This window comes from Chiloscyllium plagiosum, unplaced genomic scaffold (genome assembly GCF_037043375.1).
Source record: "Chiloscyllium plagiosum isolate Xiang-an unplaced genomic scaffold, Cpla_swu_hap1 HiC_scaffold_7, whole genome shotgun sequence".
NCBI lineage: Eukaryota > Metazoa > Chordata > Chondrichthyes > Orectolobiformes > Hemiscylliidae > Chiloscyllium > Chiloscyllium plagiosum.
The window spans coordinates 36,070,475-36,082,830 of NW_028270145.1; the positions used below are offsets into that span (position 1 = coordinate 36,070,475).

The window sequence follows — 12,356 nt, forward strand, 5'->3', positions numbered from 1 at the left end:
AAATATTTCTTAAACATTACAGGAACCGAGGAACAGGAGTAGGCCATTCAGCCCCTTAAGCTTGTTCCACAATTCAATGAGATCATGGCTGATCTGTGGCCTAGTCCACATAACTGCCTTTGGCCCATATTCTATAACAAATATTATCAAATATTTATTAACAGACATTTATTTACCTTATATTTAAATTTAATAATTGATCCTTCAACCATTGACAGGAGAGCCTTCCAAACATCTTTCACTGTGTATAGAAGTGCTTCCTAACATCTCTCCTGAATGGTCTGACCCTAATTCTAGAATTACCAACAAGTGGAAATAGTTTATCTTTACCCACCCATGCCTTCCCCCCCCCCCCTGCCTCCCACTCCCCCCCCCCCCCCACAACGCCTTCCCCCCATGGCATGATGGCACAGTGATTAGCACTGCTGCCTCACAGCACCAGAGACCTGGGTTCAATTCCCACCTCAGGCAACTGTCTGTGTAGTGTTTGCACATTGTCTGCGTGGGTTTCCTCTGGGTGCTCCGGTTTCCTCCCACAGTCCAAAGAATGTGCAGATTAGGTGAACTGGCCATGTTAGGTGAAGGGGTAAATGTAGGGGAATGGGTCTGGGTGGGTTGCTCTTCGGATGGTCGGTGTAGACTTGTTGGGCCGAAGGGCCTGTTTCCACACTGTAAGTAAGTAATCTAATTAAGTAAGTAATCTAATTATCTTTTGCTGTTAATGTCTTGAAAATTTAGATCAGTTCACCCTTTAACCTTCTAAGTTCTAGACAAATCAGGCCTAATTTGTATTGTATAATATTGCTTCATAGATCCCCTAAATACATGCTTGCATCATTCTTGTAACCCTACATTGTATCCTTCAATATATCCAATATATCCAACCCAAGATGTGGTGTCCAGATCTGCTCTCAGTACTTCAAGTGGGGTGTAACCAGGGTTTTGTATAACTGCTGCAACCTTGTTCTTCAGTACTCTAGATGTAAAGGCCAAAATTCAATTAGCTTTCTTGATTATTTTCTGCAACTATCTATGGCATTTTAAAGATCCGTGCACCTGAGCACATTTGTATTCTTGGAACATTCACTGTAATTAACTTCATTCTATCTAGAAAGTACCCTGATCTATCCTTTCTCAGTTCAAAATGGATAATCTCACACTTGCAATCATTGAACTCCATCTGCCACAGTTTTGCCCATTCGCTTGGTCTATCAATATCCTTTTGAAATTTTATGCTATCATCCATACTGTCTTCAATGCTGTCGAAGAGTTCTGAAGGTTTCTGCTTCTACTGCCATTACAGGCAGTGATTTCCAGATTCCCACCACCCTCTGGGTGATAAAGGTTTTCCTCACAAATCCTCTAAATCTTCTTCCCTTTACCTAAAATTGATGCTCCCTGGTCATTAATTCCTTTAATCAAGTGGAAAAGTTTCTTCCTGTCTATCCTATCTATGCCCCTCAATTTTATACATCTGATTCATGTCTCCTTTCAATCTCCTCTGCTTTAAGGAACAGTGCCAGTCTGTCCAATCTCTCTTCATAAGTGAAATTCTCCAGCCACATCCTGGAAAATCTCCTCTGGACCATCTCTAATGTTATCACATCTCTCTTATGATATGGAATCCAGAACTGCACACAATACCCCAGCTGTGCCCTAACCAACATTTCGTACAGTACCATCATAACCTTCCTGTTGTTAAACACTGCACCTCGGCTGATAAAAGCAAGTATACCATATGCCTTCTTAACCACTTTATCCACCTAACTTGATTCCTTAAGGGACTGGTGAATTTGCAAACCAAACTCCCTCTGAACCTTGGTGCTTTCCCAGGGTCTTCCCATTTATCATGTATTCCCTTGTCCAGGTATATTACCTCACATTTAGCCATATAATGGATTGAATTCCATTTTCTGCTGCTAAACCCATCTTACCAGCCCACCTATATCCTCCTCATTATTCAAGACCCCATCAATTTTTGTGGCTTCTGCAAATTTACTGATGAACCCTCCTACATTCAAGGCTAAATCATTTATACAAAGTACAAGTACTCCAACTCTGACCCTTGTGGGTCTGCAATGGATAGACTTCTAGTCAGAAAAGCACCCTCAATCATCACCTTCTACTTCTTTCCACTCAGCCAATTGTGGATCCAATTTTCCAAACGTCTTTGGATTCCATGGACTCTTACCTTTGCTATCAGTCTCCCATGTGGGACCTTTTTCAAAAGCCTCGCTGAAATCAAAAGAGACTACATCAAAAGCACTGCCCTCATCTACACACCTGGTCACCTTGTCAAAACATTTTATCAACTTGGTCAGACATGTCCTCCCTTTAACAAAACCATGCTGACTGTTCTTAATTAATCCTTGCCTCTCCAAATACGGATTAGTTCTGTCCCTCAGAATTACTTCCAATAATTTCCACACCACTGAGTTTAGGTTGACTGGCTTGTATTTTTCTGGTTTATTCCTTGCTCAGTTCTTGAATAATGGTACCACATTGGCTGTCCTCCAGTCTGCTGGTATCTCTCCTGTGGCCAGAGAGGAATTGAAAATGTTTGCAAGGGCCTCTGCTTTTTTCTCCCTCCCTCCGTGACTCCCTCGTCAGGTCCACACCCCCCACCAACCCAACCTCCACTCCCGGCACCTTCCCCTGCAACCACAAGAAATGCAAAACTTGCACCCACACCACCCCCCTTACTTCCCTCCAAGGCCCCAAGGGATCCTTCCATATCCGCCACAAATACACCTGCACCTCCACATACATCATTTACTGCATCCGCTGCACCCGATGTGGCCTCCTGTATATTGGGGAGACAGGCCGCCTCCTTGCGGAACGTTTCAGAGAACACCTCTGGGACACCTGGACCAACCAACCCAACCACCCCGTGGCTCAACACTTCAACTCCCCCTCCCACTCCACCGAGGACATGCAGGTCCTTGGACTCTTCCATCGCCAGACCATAGCAACACGACGGCTGGAGGAAGAGCGCCTCATCTTCCACCTAGGAACCCTCCAACCACAAGGGATAAACTCAGATTTCTCCAGTTTCCTCATTTCCCCTCCCCCCACCTTGTCTCAGTCCCAACCCTCGAACTCAGCACCACCTTCCTAACCTGCAATCTTCTTCCTGACCTCTCCGTCCCCATCCCCACTCCAGCCTATCACCCTCACCTTAACCTCCTTCCACCTATCGCATTTCCAATGCCCCTCCCCCAAGTCCCTCCTCCCTACCTTTTATCTTAGCCTGCTGGGCACACTTTCCTCATTCCTGAAGAAGGGCTCATGCCCGATCCGTCGATTCTCCTGCTCCTTAGATGCTGCCTGACCTGCTGCGCTTTTCCAGCAACACATTTTCAGCTCTGATCTCCAGCATCTGCAGTCTTCACTTTCTCCTCTGCTTTTTCTCCCTTACCCCACCCAATGGTACATTTCATCCACCCCTGAAGATTTCTCTATTTTTATGCCTTCCAGAACATTCAGAACATCCTCTCTGACTATGTTAATTTCTTTAGTTGTATCACAGACCTTCTCTCTGATTTGTTTACCCATACCATCTCCCTCATTTCTGAATACTGACACATTTAGAACTGTGCCTACATCCTCTGGCTACACACAAATGACCACTGTGGACATAAATGGCCCCTACTCTTCATAATTCTTTTATTCTTAATGTGCCCATAAAACAATTTAGGACTTTTGCTTATTTTACCCACCAGTATCCCCTCATGTCGCCTTTTTGCTTTCCTAATCTATGTTCCTTCTTGCAAATTCTATATTCCTCTAGGCTTCTGCTGTTTTGAGCCCTCAGTTACTCATAATCCAGTGCTGTTATATTCCCCAACATGCCTGCTTCATAAGATTTTGATGGTTCTATCCTTTTTCTTTATTGGAAGCTGTTTGCGCTGTACTCTCTCTATTTCCTTCTGGAAATGTAACCCGTTGTTTTGAGATAGTATCTGCTCCCAGCCCGCTCTGCCCAAATCATACCCAAACCAGTTCTATGAAGTCACCGGACTCGAAACATTAACTCTGCTTTCTCCCCACAGAATCTGCCAGACCTGCAAAGTTTCTCCAGCAAATTCTGTGGAGATCTTGTTTCAGATCTCCAGCATCCACATTTGTTTGTTTTATTATACTACCTGAATCATATCAGATTCTATTAAACTCAGATTTTCCCTCAGGTGACAACTTATATTTCAGACCTATTCCAGAACAATGTTGAATCTAACATTGCTGTCTGTAAAACACACCCTCGCTGATATTTCAACCACTAACTTGCTTTGTTACTTAACGTTAAATCTAGGACTGTTCCTCACCTAAAGGTCTATCTACATACTGCCTTAAAAAGCTGTCCTGGATGCATTTCAAGAATTCTGCTCCATCTAAACCTTTCACACTATGACAGCCCCTAAGGTTGGGGAACTTGAAATCCCCTTCTATCACAATCGTGTTACTTTTGCACTTTCCTGAAGGTTAAAGGGAGACCAGGGAGTTTCCCCAGAGAGACATGCAAATACAGAGAGAAGTGCCTCACCTAATGGAACAACCACAGAGCAGCACAGCTGGGACTACCTGCGGGCAGTAGTGTCCCAAAGGATATGGCACAGGTAAGGGGGCCAACCATTCCCCAAAGTAACAGAACAGAAAAAGTTAGTAACCCTGAGGTTACGTTGCATTTGTAACTGTTACAAGAGGAGTTTAAGTCCAGATAAAATACAATCTAACACAGATCCCAGTCATCTGGTGAGTGCCTACCAGAGCATTAATATATTAGAGGGTAGCAAGGAGTAGTCAGTTCAGAAGGCAAGACTTGAAGATTCCCGAGTTGAACACTGACTCCCAGACACTGGAATCTTAATCATAAATGCCCAGTTAATACTTTTAAGCAAGGTATAGTGGAGGAATCTTACCACCCTTGTTGGGAAATCTAAAGAAATCTGAAAGCATTCATCAGATTGCATTGCACAAATAATTCATGACTTGGATGTGGAAGAATCCCAAGCAATAAACCAAACTTCCTATCAACTTATCATCCTTGGTCCTGGAATGAAGAGGCAGGGCTTGGGATAGTGATATCCTGAAATTGTCAAATTTGCAGTGAGACATCCCTTCTCCAGTGTTCAATGCTTCTCTCTATGAAGGCCAACATACCATTTGCCTTCTTTACTATCTGCTTCATCTGTGTGCTTACCTTCAGCAACTGATGTACAAGGACACCCAAGTCACATAAGCCCTGTCTCAATTTAGAGCCAGATAGTAATCTGCCTTTGTTAGTTTGCTAAAGGAAGGTTGGATAACCCCACATTTATCCATGTTACATGCATGCATTTTTCCACTCACTTAACCCATCCAAATCATCCAGCTTTGTGTCATTTTCAAATTTGGTGATATTACTTTTCGTTCATTCATCTAAATCACTAAGATATATTGTGAATAGCTCGGGTCCTAGCACTGATCTCTGCAGTGCCCTACTAGTCACTACCTGCCATTTGTAAAATGTCCTGCTTATTCCTACTCTTTGCTTCCCGCATGCTAAGCAGTTTTCTATCAATTTCAATGGACTACTCCAAATTCCATGTGCTTTAATTTTACATGCTAATCTTTTATGTGAAACTTTGTCAAAAGCATTCTGAACCACATCCACTAGCTCCCCCTCACAAATTCTACTAATTACATTCACAAAGAATTCCAGGAGCTTTATCAAGCAGGATTCCTCTTTTGTCAATTCATGCTGACTCTGTATGAAACAAAAACAGACATTTCTGAAGAAACTCAGCAGGTTTGGCTGCATCTAGGAGAGAAAGCAGAATTAATGTTTCAAATCCAGTGACCCTTCTTCAAAAGCAAAAGAAGTTCTGAAGAAAGGTCACTGGAACTGGAATGTTAATTTTGCTTTCTCTCCATAGATGCTGGAGTTTATCCAACAATTTCTGTCATTGTTTCTGATTTCCAGATCCCCGATTGTTTTGTTTTTCTGATTGTGTCCAATCCTGCCCCTGCTTTCCAAGTGATCTGCCATTAAATCCTTTCTAATGAACTCTAAGGTTTGTCCCACTACTGACATCAGGCTCGCTGGTCTATATTAATTTTATTTTCCCATTTTATTCTCTATCTTCCTTTTTAAACATGGGGGCTTACATTAGCTCCTCTCCAATCTCTAGGAACTGTTCCAGAGTCTTGGAAGATGACCACTAATGCATCGACTATTTCTAGGGCCATTCTTTAACTACTCTGGGATGTAGTTATGAGGCCCTGGGGATTTATCGGCCCTCAACCTTATCAATTTCCCCAAAACCATTTCCTTACTACTACTGATTTCCTTCATTTCTCCCTCTTATTAAACAGCGTTCCCTATCATTTCAGTATGTGATTTTAGTCCTCCTTTGTGAACACGGAACCAAAGTATGAATTTAGTTGGTCAGCCACTTCTTTGTTCCCCATTACAAATTTCCCTACTTCTGACTGTAAGGGATAAGCATTGGTTTACATCAATCTTCTTCTCTTCACATATCTACAGGAAATCGGTATGTGCCCCTCAAGCTTACTGTCTATTTTCCCCTTCTTAATCAGTCCCTTTGTCTTAATATTGTGTGCAGCTTTGGTCTCCTTTTCTGAGGAAGGATGCTTTTGCCCAGAAGGGAATGCAGTGAAGATTTACCAGGCTAAATCCAGGGATAGCGGGACTGAAGTGTGAGGAGAGATTGACTGGGTTGGGATTGTTTTTGCTGGAGTTCGGCAAATCAGGAGGGATCTCTTTGAGACTTATAAAATTCCCACAGGGCTAGACATGGTAGATACAGGGAGGATGTTACTGATGGTGGGTGTGTCCAGAACCAGGGGTCGCTGCCTGAGGATGCAGTTTAGATCATTTAGGGTGGGGATAAGAAGACATTTCTCCACCCAAAGAGTGGTAAGCCTGTGGAATTCATTACCACAGGAAGCAGTTGATGCCAAAACATTGAATGTATTCAAGAGGCAGCTAGACATAACACTTGGGCCGAATGGGATCCAAGGTTATGGGGAGAAAGCAGGATTAGGCTTTTGACAATCAGTCATGATCATGGTGAATGAGGAGCAGCCCCGAAGGGCCAAATGGCCTCCTCCTGCTCCTATCTTCTGTGTTACCTCTGCTGAATTCTAAATTGCTTCCACTCCTCAGGTCTGCTGCTTTTTTCTGGCCAATTTGTATATCTCTTCCTTTAATCTAATATTATTTCTAATTTCCCTTGCAAGTCATGTATCAACCACCTTTCCTGTTTTACTTTTATATCAGACAAAAATGAACAATTGTTGCAGTTCACCCATGCACTCTTTGATTGTTTGCAATTCTTTTCCACTGTCGTCATTTTCAGTAATGATCCCCAATATATTTTTGATTTCTCTGCCTATTACTTTTCTTATTCCCCTTTCTATCTTTTTGTCCTTGTCCTTGTCCTTGGTTCCCCTTTTCCTGCCTCATTGCATAAATTCCCATCCCCATGTCATTTTAGGGTTTAAAGCCTCCCCAATCACTTCAGCAAATACTCAGCTTGGACACCCATCCCACTCCTGCCCAAGTATAACCCATTCAGCCTATTATGGTGCCGGTTGTGCTGGTCCCCTAGAACTGGTCCAAATGTCCCAGGAATCTGAAATCCTCCCCTCATACCATCTTTTCGCCATGCATTCAACTCATATATCCTGTTATTTCTACTCTGACAAACACGAGACAGTGGTAGCAATCCCGAGATCACCACCTTTGAGGTCCTACTTTTCAACTTACTTCCCAATTCCCTATATTCTGTTATTCTGTTTTAGGGCCTCATCCCTTTTTTTTAAACAGTGTATCATCTATACCAATCTGTACCCCAACCACTCACTGTTTTCAGGCTCCTCCTTCAGAATGTCCTATAGCCACTCTGAGGCATCCTCAACCCAAGCACCAAGGAGACAACATACATCCCAATGAGTGAGACAGGATAAAAGCAATAATCAGCAAGTCTACCTACAGAGAGACCAATGGCAGAGCAACCTGTCACAAAACATATCTTGATGGGTGTGCAGGGAATGAACCACATTAGATGAATAGGTTTGGTGAATATTCCTAGACTTTAAAAGTAAAACAGTAACATTTGTGATCTCCAGTGTTTACCTTCGCTTCTTTTTCTTAAAAATAAAGCCGGTTAAGTAGAAGATTAATCTTGTTTTTTTTAATATAATTATAATGAAGTTTAAAGAGCAGAGAATCTTGAATAAATTAATTAAAAATGAAATCAAGTATGATTGAGATGGTAGAACAAGTGATATGTTACTGTTGCAGCATGTGGAAGCTGCTGGACCCCAACGTGGTCCACAGCAAGTACATCTGTAATCAATATTTGCGGCTCGAGGAACTTTGGATCCGGGTTGAGTTGGAATCTGAGTAGCAGACATTGTGCTACAACATGGAAGGGACAAGTTACTTGGACACTTTGCTCCAGAGGGTGGTGACACCCTTCAAATGAGATAATTCAAAACAGATCTGGGATCAGGGACATTGTAGTGTGATTGTAGGTGAGGCTGATATGAGGACCCAGGGGTTGCACTTGAGGAGCTTCAACGCCTGTAATTATCCAGTAGTTACAACATTCTCACAAGCTGTGTGAATGAGAGTGAGGACTGAAGAGCAGACTTGCAAAGTGACCATGACAGTATGATTAGGGTAATAGCTACTGACCTCTGCAGCTGTGAGCAGGAGTCATAGAATCATATAGAGTGGAAACAGACCCTTCTGTCCTACCAGTCCATGCTGACCCTAATCACAACTTAAACTAGTCACCTACATACTCTTGGCTCATATCCCTCCAAACATTTCTTATTGAGGTACTATTCAAATGTCATTTAAATGCTGTAACTGTCCCTGCGTCCATCACTTCCTCTGGAAGTTCATTCCACACACGAACCACTCTCTGTGTAAAAATGTTGCCCCTCATGACTTTCATAAATCTTTCTCCTCTCACCTTAAAAGTATGCCCCCTAGTCTTGAAACCCCCAAACCTAAGGAAAAGACACCTGTCATTTCCCTTAGCTATACCCCTCATGGTTTTATAAACCTCTATAAGGTCACCCCTCACCTCCTACGCTCCAGTGAAAAAAATCCTAGCTTATTCAGCCTCTCCTTACAACTCAAACCTTCCATTCCCAGCAACATTTCAGTAAATCCTTTATGAACCCTGTCAAGTTTAATAACTGGACACAGTACTCCAACATCCTGTACAACCTCAACATATTGCCCCAACCCCTATACTCAAAGATCTGAACAATGAAGGCAACATGTTAAAAGCCTTCATAACCACTATGTCTACATGTGACGCAAATTTCAAAGAATTATGTACATGAACCACTAGGTGTCCCTGTTCTACAGCATTAGCCAAGGCCATACTTTTAATTGTGTAAGTTTTACGAAATAACCCTTGGTTGTTTTACCAAAATGCAATACCTTGCATTTATCTAAATTAAACTCCATCTGCCACTCTCCAGCTCATTGATCCAATTCATCAAGATTTCTTTGTAATCTTAGATATCCTTCTTCACTGATCACCACAGCACCGATTTTGGTATCAAACACAAACTTACCAACCATGTCTTCTACATTTTCAAGTAAATCGTTTATATAAATGACAAACAAAAGATAACCCAGCACCGATCTGTGTGAAACACCACTGGTCACAGACCTCCAGTCCAAGAAAAAACCCTCCACTACCACTCTCTGTCTCCTCCCATTAAGCCAATTTTGTATCCAATTGGCAAGTCCGCTCTGAATCCACTGTGATCTAACTTTACTAATTAGTCTGCCATGTAGAATCTCATTAAAGGCTTTACTAAAAGCCCAAGTAAACAATGTCCACCACTCTTCCTAAGGTTGTGTTGCCAGCCTGGGTAAAGGACACCTCCCCAGGGCTGAAGGAAAATTTGGAGAAGGTGGAGAGGGATCCAACGTGAGTCATCCACATTTTAACAATAACACTGGTTTCACTAGAAAGGAGATTCTACTGTAAAATTTAAAAAGTCTGTGCATTGGTGGTAGTATATTAGCATGGTTAGAAGAATGGCTAACTAATAGAAGATGGTGTGTCCTTAAAAAAAAGGACATTTACAGTAATTAATGTTGGGTCACAATTATTTATAATATATATTAATAATGATTTGGATGAGGAAAGTGAATATACTACAGCCAAGTTTGTGGATGACACTAAAACAGGAGGAAGGCAAGTGGAAGGATAACAGAGAGACTGCAGAGGGATATAGATAGGTTAAATGAGTGGACAAATACTTGACAGATAGAATATAACATTGAAAAATGAAACATCATTGTAGCTTGGCAGGAAGAATAGAAGAGTTGACTGTTATTTAAATGGAGAAAGACTGCACAACACTGCAACACAGAGGGATCGCGTCCTTGTGCATTGATCTCAAACAGCAAGCAAATTCAGTAGGTAACAGTAAAGTTAATGTGAATGTTGGCCTTTATTTTAAAGGGAATGGAATGCAAGTATATTGAAGATTTATTAACACTAGACACAGCATTTGTTAGATCTCACCTAGAACATTACAAAGAGTTTTGGTAGCTTTACCCAAGGAATACTAGCTCTGGAGGCAGTTCACTGAAGGTTCACTATGTTGATCCTGAGTATGGAGGGATTTTCTTGAGATGTTGAGTAGTTTGAGCCTGTACTCACTGGAGTTTACAGGAAGAGATGCAGCCTTAATGAAACATACAAGAATTTTAGAAGACATTACAGGGTAGAAGTAGAAAGGACATTGCCCTTTGTGGGAAATTCAGTGAAAAGAGGGCATAACCTCAGAAAAAGAGATTGCACTTTTAAGACAAGGATGGGCTGGAATTTCTTTTTTCAGAGAGTATTGAATCTATGGAATTCCTTGCCAAAGAGAGCTGTAGATGCTGGGTCATCAAGTACATTCAAGGCTAAGACAGACAAATTTTTAATCAGTAAGGGAATCAGTGTTTACAGGGAAAAGGCAAGAAAGAAGAGTTAAGGATTATCAGATCAACCATGATCTCATTGAAAGATACAGCGAACTCGATGTGTTGAATGACCTACATCTGCTCCTATGCCTTACGTCCTTATGGTCTAGCATTGACACCACAGAAGAGCCATCTCCAGTAGAAGAGAAGCTAGCCATTGTGCCTTGGCATTCAGTGGCAATACCATCACTGACAACTTTGTGAGGGTTACCACTGACCAGAAACTGAGCAGAACTAGCCATAGTGTAGTTATAAGAGCAGGTCAGAGGCTTAGAATCCTACTGTGAATAATTTACAAGACACAAGTCAGGATAGAATATTCCCCACTTGCCCGACTGTGAGCACCTCCAACAACACTCAAGAAGCGTGACACCTTCTACGATAAAAAAAGCCTGTTTGATTGGCACCACATCTGCAAGCATCCAGTCCTTCCATCACCAATGGTCAGTAGCAGCAGTGTGTACCTTCTACAAGATGAACTACAAAAATTTACCGAAGATACTCAGACAATACCTCCCAACTTAATGACTACTCCATCTAGAAGGACAAGGGCAGCAGATATATCAGAACACCACCACCTCCAGGTTTCCTCTGAGCTACACACCATTCTGACTTTGAAATATACTGCCTTTCCTTCACTGTCCCTGGGCAAAGTCCTGGAGCTCCCTCCCTCATGGCATTGAGAGTCTACCCACAGATGGACTGCAGGGGTTCAAGAAAACAACTCACCACTACCTCGTCAAGGACAACGAGGGATGGGAAATATTCACTAGCCTAACCAGGATGCCCACATCCTATGACTGAATAAAGAAAATACTAACTTCATTCTATTCCTCAATCTCCTTCCAGTTTCTTGTTCCTAGTGTGCTATATTCTTAAATCCTTCCAATCCTCAGGTTTGTTACAGTTTTGGTAACTTTATAGTCACTTCGATTTAATTCTAAACCATCCTTAATCCTTTGTTAGCCAATAACTCCATGCAACCACCAAAATGGGAAAAGGCATTTTTCTTTTCCATCTGGTAATCTCACCTGTTGACATTTGGTTTCCATAAACCTGTGCTAATGCTGCATTGTGGGAAAGCAATGCATTTTGGAATAAACGCTGAACTGTTGGGTGGCAATGTAAATACACCAGTTCAGACACCTGAACAATTATCAGATGTCTTTGCCCGAACCCCTGGAATCTCCTACCTAAACCTCTGTATCCCTCCACCAAACCGCTCTCTCCACCTTTACAATGCTCCTTAAACATAGCATCTTGGCCAAGTTCCAATTATTCGACTTAATGGTTGAAATCATCAGGTCTCAGGAACATTAGTGATGGGCAAGTGAAAAAATGCACA

General features: G+C 42.1%; 1 protein-coding gene across 8 annotated transcripts in view; it reads right to left on the bottom strand.

Annotated features, from left to right (window-relative positions):
* The window catches only part of LOC122551442 (aldehyde oxidase 1-like), a 142,707-nt gene that overhangs the window by 73,334 nt on the left and 57,017 nt on the right, over positions 1-12,356 (bottom strand). The gene's annotated exons all lie outside the window — the stretch shown is intronic.